The sequence below is a fragment of the Dicentrarchus labrax genome, unplaced genomic scaffold, assembly GCF_905237075.1.
Source record: "Dicentrarchus labrax unplaced genomic scaffold, dlabrax2021, whole genome shotgun sequence".
Classification (NCBI taxonomy): Eukaryota; Metazoa; Chordata; class Actinopteri; family Moronidae; genus Dicentrarchus; species Dicentrarchus labrax.
The window spans coordinates 23,643,851-23,652,082 of record NW_026136713.1 but is presented as its reverse complement, the minus strand read 5'-3'; positions in this window follow the sequence as shown (position 1 = coordinate 23,652,082).

The following is an 8,232-nucleotide window of genomic DNA, read 5'->3' as shown; positions in this document are numbered from 1 at the left end:
TTCAGTGTTTAATTCAATGCCATGTCTGAATTTAACAGAGTCCTATAACAACTTTAGTCCCTCTGAAATTGATAATCTTGTCGATAGTGCTACAGGCTCACTACGATCAACATTAGACTCTATCGCTCCTATAAAAAGGAAATTCTTAAAACATAGGAGACTAGCACCTTGGTATAACCACCAAACCCGCCAGTTAAAGCAAATAGCTAGGAAATCTGAAAGGAAATGGCGCTCTTCCAAATTATCAGAATATCGCTCAAATTGGCAAGATGATCTTAAGATTTATAGAAAGGCCCTCCGTAATGCCAGAGGAGCCTATTACTCAGCACTAATAGAAGAAAATAAGAACAACCCTAGGTTCCTCTTCAGCACTGTAGCCAGGCTGACAGAGAGTCACAGCTCTATCGAGCCACATATCCCCATAAACTTAAGTAGCAATGACTTCATGAGCTTCTTCTATAATAAAATTATTACTATTAGAGAAAAAATTAATCACCAACTGCCATCAACAGTTATCAGTGGCTCTCCAAGTTCAGGGACTTCTGTCAATGTAAACTTAGATGTATATTTAGACTGTTTTTCTGCTATCGATCTTCATCAGTTAACTTCAATCATTTCTTCATCGAAGCCATCAACCTGTCTGTTAGACCCGATCCCAACTAGGCTGCTTAAAGAAGTTGTTCCCTTAATTGGCACTTCTTTACTGGATATGATTAATCTTTCTTTATTATCAGGATATGTACCACAGTCCTTTAAAGTAGCTGTAATTAAACCCCTTCTTAAAAAGTCTACTCTTGACCCAGGGGTTTTAGCCAACTATAGACCGATTTCTAACCTCCCGTTCCTCTCTAAGATTCTGGAGAAAGTAGTCGCCAAAGAGTTGTGTGACTTTCTACATAACAATAGTTTATTTGAGGATTTTCAGTCAGGATTTAGAGTTCATCAGAGACAGCTCTGGTTAAAGTTAATAATGACCTTCTGACTGCTTCTGACAATGGACTTGTCTCTGTACTTGTATTATTAGATCTTAGTGCTGCATTTGACACCATTGACCATGATATTCTTTTACAGAGACTTGAGCATCAAATTGGCATTAAAGGAACTGCCCTAACCTGGTTTAAGTCATACTTATCAGATCGTACTCAGTTTGTACATGTTAACGATGAATCCTCCATAAATACTAAAGTTAGTCATGGAGTTCCACAAGGTTCTGTACTTGGACCAATACTATTTACTTTATATATGCTCCCTTTAGGCAACATTATTAGGAATCACTCCATTAACTTTCACTGTTATGCAGATGATACGCAGTTATATCTATCAATCAAACCCAATGAAATTAATCAATTATCTAAATTACAAACATGTCTTAAGGACATAAAATCCTGGATGACCTGCAATTTTCTGATGTTAAACTCAGAAAAAACCGAAATTCTTGTTCTTGGCCCCAAAAACCTTAGAGACTCATTGTCTAAAGATATAGTCACTCTAGATGGCATTAACTTGGCCTCTAGCACCACTGTCAGGAATCTTGGAGTTATCTTTGATCAGGATTTGTCATTTAACTCCCACATAAAGCAGACCTCTAGGACTGCCTTCTTTCATTTACGTAATATTAGAAAAATTAGACACATACTATCACAGACAGATGCAGAAAAACTAATCCATGCATTTGTTACTTCAAGGCTGGATTACTGCAACTCTTTATTATCAGGTTGCCCCAATAAGTCCATTAAAACGCTCCAATTAATTCAGAACGCTGCAGCACGAGTACTGACAGGAACTAGAAAAAGAGATCACATCTCTCCTGTACTAGCTACTCTGCATTGGCTCCCTATAAAATGTAGAATTGAATTTAAAATACTCCTCCTCACCTATAAAGCTCTTCATGGTCAGGCCCCTTCATATCTTAAAGAGCTCATAGTACCCTATTACCCCACTAGAACACTACGTTCTCTGAATGCTGGGCTACTTGTGGTTCCTATAGTCTCTAAAAGTAGAACAGGAGCCAGAGCCTTCAGTTACCAAGCTCCTCTCCTGTGGAACCAGCTTCCAGTGGTGGTTCGGGAGGCAGACACCATCACCACTTTCAAGAGTAGGCTTAAGACATTCCTCTTTGATAAAGCTTATAGTTAGGGCTGGATCAGGTGAGTCCTGAACCATCCCTTAGTTATGCTGCTATAGGCCTAGACTATCGGGGGATTTCCCATGGTGCACTGAGCTACTCTCTTCCTCTCTCTTTCTGCACTCATTCATGTCCCTTTAATGCATGTTACTAACTCCACTTCTTCCCCGGAGTTCTTGTGCTTTCTCGTCTCGCAGGTTCTCATGGATCCTGGTGGAGCCTCCTGCCATGGTCCTGCTTGACTGCCATTGCCAATACTGTTGTTGCTGTGCACCTGTCTGTCTGTCTGTCTGTCTGTCGCTCTCTCTCTCTCTCTCTCTCTCTCTCTCTCTCTCTCTCTCTCTCTCTCTCTCTCACACCCCAACTGGTCGAGACAGACGACCACCCACCTAGAGCCGGAGGATCTGTCCTAGGTTTCTGCCTTTTAACAGGCAGTTTTTCCTTGCCCTTGTCGCCAAGTGCTTGCTCATGGTGGTACTGTTGGGTCTCTGTAATTAATGTTAAAGAGTTCGGTCTAGACCTGCTCTATTTGAAAAGTGTCCTGAGATAACTTCTGTTATGAATTGGCGCTATACAAATAAAATTGAATTGAATTGAATTGAATGTCGCCCACTCTGGCCCCAGGGATACATTTAACTATGGCCACTGACTTCGCTAACTTCACGTTTCTGACTATGGAGCTGCCAATAACCAGAGTTGGTTCCTCAGCGGGTGTGTCGCTGAGTGGGGAAAATGTATTAGAAACATGAATGGGTTGGTGGTGAACTGTGGGTTTCGGCGTTTTAGTCTTCCTTCGCTCAGTCACCCAGCCTCCCTGTCTTCCCGGCTGCTCGGGAACTACCAGGGGAACTACCGGAGGACGGCTAGCAGACGCTACCTTCGGTCGGACCAAACCGGCTACTGGGGGCTGTCTAACTATAGCGGCTAAAGATATCTGGTGCGGTACCGTTCCTATAATTCACTAAGCCTCACCTCCAGCCTCGCCTCCAACGCAGTAAATAAACTACATTTAATACATGTACCATTATCATTAAAGGAGGCAGAGGAATAACTGAACATCTGACACACTGAGCAGGACAGAGGAGAGGGAGAGGGAGAAGCCATTGCTAACTGCTAATGCTAATGAAGCTAGCGTGTATGAAAAACTTTGAAAATAGCGAAAAGTCGCTAAAAGAAGGAGTAACTCCGAGTGCTTAGGTAGAACTAGTCTACGTTTAAATGTTAAGCGGGAAAATAACCGCTGTAACGAGTAAAACAAATTTATATTTAGCGTTCACTGACAGAGCTACAGCACCAAACAGTGTACACAGAGCAGGAACTAAACCGGAAATGAGTCAGTATGCTTACCGTAGCACGTAATCCACGTCGGCGGTAATGACACCCGTTTACGCCAATCGGAGGTCACTAAGATTAATGTGGAGTCGGTGTGTAATTATGCTAAAACAATGTCGGACTCCGTAGTTTTCTCTGGACCCCTGCCCAATGTGACCAGGGATGACATGTATAGCCGCATGTCGTCATTCCACCGCTGGCTGTCGAGGTGGTGTCCAGAAAACGATGTGGGCTTCATTGATAACTGGAAGCCTTTTTGGGGAAAACCTGGTCTGATTAGGAGAGACGGCATCCATCCCACTTTGGATAGAGCGGCTCTCTTATCTAGAAATATGGTGAAGTTTATTTCTAAAACCTGACAGTCCAGAGTTAGGACCAGGAAGCAGAGCTGCTGTCTTACACACTTCTCTGCGCTTTCTTTAGAACAGTCACCCACCCAAAACCCCATAGAGACTGTGTCTGTCCCCCGACCACCTAAATTATTTAAAGAAATAAAAAACAAGAGGAGATCAACATAAAAATCTAATAAAAATTAAAACCAACTCCTCAGTAGCACAAAATAAGAGAATGAAATATGGGCTGTTAAATATCAGGTCTCTGTCCTCTAAAGCTGTTTTAGTGAATGAATTAATATCAGATTATGATTATGACCACAAGGAGTATGTTAGCCTAAATGAATCCACCCCCCCAGTCATATTAATACTCACATTCCTCGCGGCACTGGCTGAGGAGGTGGAGTAGCAGCCATATATGATTCGAGCGTTTTAATGGACCCTAAACCTAAACTAAATTATAATTCATTTGAAAGCCTTGTTCTTAGTCTTTCTCACCCAAACTGGAAAACTGCAGCCAGTTCTATTTGTTATAGTGTACCGCGCTCCTGGACCGTACTCTGATTTTATATCTGAATTCTCAGAGTTTTTATCAAGTTTAGTCCTTAAATCAGATAAAGTAATTATTGTAGGTGATTTTAATATTCATGTGGATGTTAACAATGACAGCCTTAGTAACGCATTTATATCATTAATAGACTCAATTGGCTTCTGTCAGAGTGTAAATAAACCAACTCATTGTTTAAATCACACTCTTGACCTTGTTCTATCATATGGCATTGATATTGAACATTTAACAGTATTCCCACATAATCCTTTCCTATCTGACCATTATTTAATAACTTTTGAATTCATACTATTAGATTATAACCCATTAGGCAAAACTTCCTACAGCAGATGTCTATCTGACAGTGCTGTAGCTAAATTTAAGGAGGAGATTCCTTCAGTGTTTAATTCAATGCCATGTCTGAATTTAAGTCCTATAACAACTTTAGTCCCTCTGAAATTGATAATCTTGTTGATAGTGCTACAGGCTCACTATGATCAACATCAGACTCTATCGTTCCTATAAAAAGGAAATTATTAAAACAGAGGAGACTAGCACCGTGGTACAACCACCAAACCCGCCAGTTAAAACAAATAGCTAGGAAATCTGAAAGGAAATGGCGCTCTACCAAATTATCAGAATATCGCTCAATTTGGCATAATAATCTTAAAATTTATAGAAAGGCCCTCTGTAATGCCAGAGGAGCCTATTACTCAGCACTAATGGAAGAAAATAAGAACAACCCTAGGTTCCTCTTCAGCACTGTAGCCAGGCTGACAGAGAGTCACAGCTCTATTGAGCCACATATCCCCATAAACTTAAGTAGCAATGACTTCATGAGCTTCTTCTATAATAAAATGATTACTATTAGAGAGAAAATTAATCACCAACTGCCATCAACAGTTATCAGTTCAGGGACTTCTGCCAATGTAAACTTAGATATATATTTAGACTGTTTTTCTGCTATCGATCCTCATCAGTTAACTTCAATCATTTCTTCATTGAAGCCATCAACCTGTCTATTAGACCCGATCCCAACTAGGCTGCTTAAAGAAGTTGTTCCCTTAATTGGCACTTCTTTACTGGATATGATTAATCTTTCTTTATTATCAGGATATGTACCACAGTCCTTTAAAGTAGCTGTAATTAAGCCCCTTCTTAAAAAGCCCACTCTTGACCCCGGGGTTTTTAGCCAACTATAGACCGATTTCTAACCTCCCCTTCCTCTCTAAGATTCTGGAGAAAGTAGTCGCCAAAGAGTTGTGTGACTTTCTACATAACAATAGTTTATTTGAGGATTTTCAGTCAGGATTTAGAGTTCATCACAGCACAGAGACAGCTCTGGTTAAAGTTAATAATGACCTTCTGATTGCTTCCGACAATGGACTTGTCTCTGTACTTGTATTATTAGATCTTAGTGTTGCATTTGACACCATTGATCATAATATTCTTTTACAGAGACTTGAGCATCAAATTGGCATTAAAGGAACCGCACTAAGCTGGTTTAAGTCATATTTATCAGATCGCTCGCAGTTTGTACATGTTAACGATGAATCTTCAATAAATACTACAGTTAGTCATGGAGTTCCACAAGGTTCTGTACTTGGACCAATACTATTTACTTTATATATGCTCCCTTTAGGCAACATTATTAGGAATCACTCCATTAACTTTCACTGTTATGCAGATGATACGCAGTTATATCTATCGATCAAGCCCGATGAAATTAATCAATTATCTAAATTACAAACATGTCTTAAGGACATAAAATCCTGGATGACCTGCAATTTTCTGATGTTAAACTCAGAAAAAAACGAAATTCTTATTCTTGGCCCCAAAAACCTTAGAGACTCACTGGCTAAAGATATAGTTACTCTAGATGGCATTAACTTGGCCTCTAGCACCACTGTCAGGAATCTTGGAGTTATCTTTGATCAGGATTTGTCATTTAACTCCCACATAAAGCAGACCTCTAGGACTGCCTTCTTTCATTTACGTAATATTACAAAAGTTAGACACATACTAGCTTCTCTGCATTGGCTCCCTGTAAAATGTAGAATAGAATTTAAAATCTTCCTCCTCACCTATAAAGCTCTTCATGGTCAGGCCCCTTCATATCTTAAAGAGCTCATAGTACCCTATTACCCCACTAGAACACTACGTTCTCTGAATGCTGGGCTACTTGTGGTTCCTATAGTCTCTAAAAGTAGAACAGGAGCCAGAGCCTTCAGTTACCAAGCTCCTCTCCTGTGGAACCAGCTTCCAGTTGTGGTTCGGGAGGCAGACACCCTCACCACATTCAAGAGTAGGCTTAAGACATTCCTCTTTGATAAAGCTTATAGTTAGGGCTGGATCAGGTGAGTCCTGAACCATCCCTTAGTTATGCTGCTATAGGCCTAGACAATCGGGGGATTTCCCATGGTGCACTGAGCTCCTCCCTTCCTCTCTCTTTCTGCACTCATTCATGTTCCATTAATGCATGTTACTAACTTCACTTCTTCCCTGGAGTTCTTGTGCTTTCTCGTCTTTCCATCTGGAAAAGAGGGCGTAATGTAGAGTTTGTTTTAAAACAGATTCAAAGAGTATTATTGTCTATAGAGGAATGGGGGAACACATGGGGCTTCAAATTTTCTGCATCTAAGACTAAATACGTTGTATTTGGTTTTAAAAGAAAGTTACCTAATAAAGGGCTGTATATGTATGGGTCTTTATTGGAGAAGGTAAAGGTTTTTAAATTTTTGGGTGTATGGTTTGAAGAGCGTATGACTTGGGCTGTGCATGTAGATAAAATTGTGCTGAAATGTGGAAAAGTTCTAAATGTTATGAGAAGTCTGGTTGGGTGTGAGTGGGGGGCTGAGAGGGAGACGATGTTGGTAATTTTTCAGGCCTCAATCAGATCTGCTCTTGATTATGGGAGTTTTGTGTATGGATCTGCTTCTAAAACTGTTCTGGATAAGTTAGATGTGGTGCATGCAAAGGCATTGAGGCTTTGTTGTGGGGCCTTTAGAACTTCCCCAGTCCCTGCCCTGCTTGTTGAAATGGGAGAAATGCCCTTATGGTTAAGGCGCATTAAGTTAGGGCTACAGTACTGGGTTAAACTTAGAGGGTGTAGTCATACCTTTCCAGCAAGGTGTCTGTTACAAGAGATAGTAGATAATAAATATAATATTTTTTTTGTCATTGTAAACCAGTGGGCTAAGAAGCTGGGCTTGGAACAGGGAGGTAATGTAGAGCACACAAGATGGCTACCTATGCCTTATTGGGTGATGCCTGAATTGAATATTGAGCTTTCTTTTCTTCAGGAAAAAGATAAGAGGAAAGTGACTCCAAGAATAGTGGAACATCTTAATTCAATCAGTGAGAGTACTTTAATTGTTTTTGCAGATGAATCTAGAGATCCAGTTAGTGGGAGAGCCGGCTTTGGGGTGTATGTGGAGCAGATTGGGTTGAAGATTGGTCGACGTATTTCTAATGGAAGCTCTGTTTTCACTACTGAGTTAATGGCAGTTCTATGGGCTTTATGGTGGATTGAGGAAGCCAGACCTAAAGAAGTCACTATCTGCTCTGATTCTGCAGCTGCACTAGAAACTTTAAGAGCAGGAAAAACTACAGCTCGTCCTGACATTATGAATGACATTTTGAATGTGGTTTTTAGAATTGGGTTTGCTTGCAGCGTTACTTTTTGCTGGGTTCCAGGGCATGCTGGGGTTAGGGGGAATGAGCAGGTGGACCGCACTGCAAAGGAAAGCTTAGGCAGAGAAGTAGATGTTCATTTATCCATGGGGAGAGTGGAATTAAGAGAAATAATCAAAGCGGGCTTAACAAAAGAATGGCAGAGAGGATGGCAAAGGGAAGCCAGGGGTAGACACTTATTTTCTATACATCCTAAAGCTAGG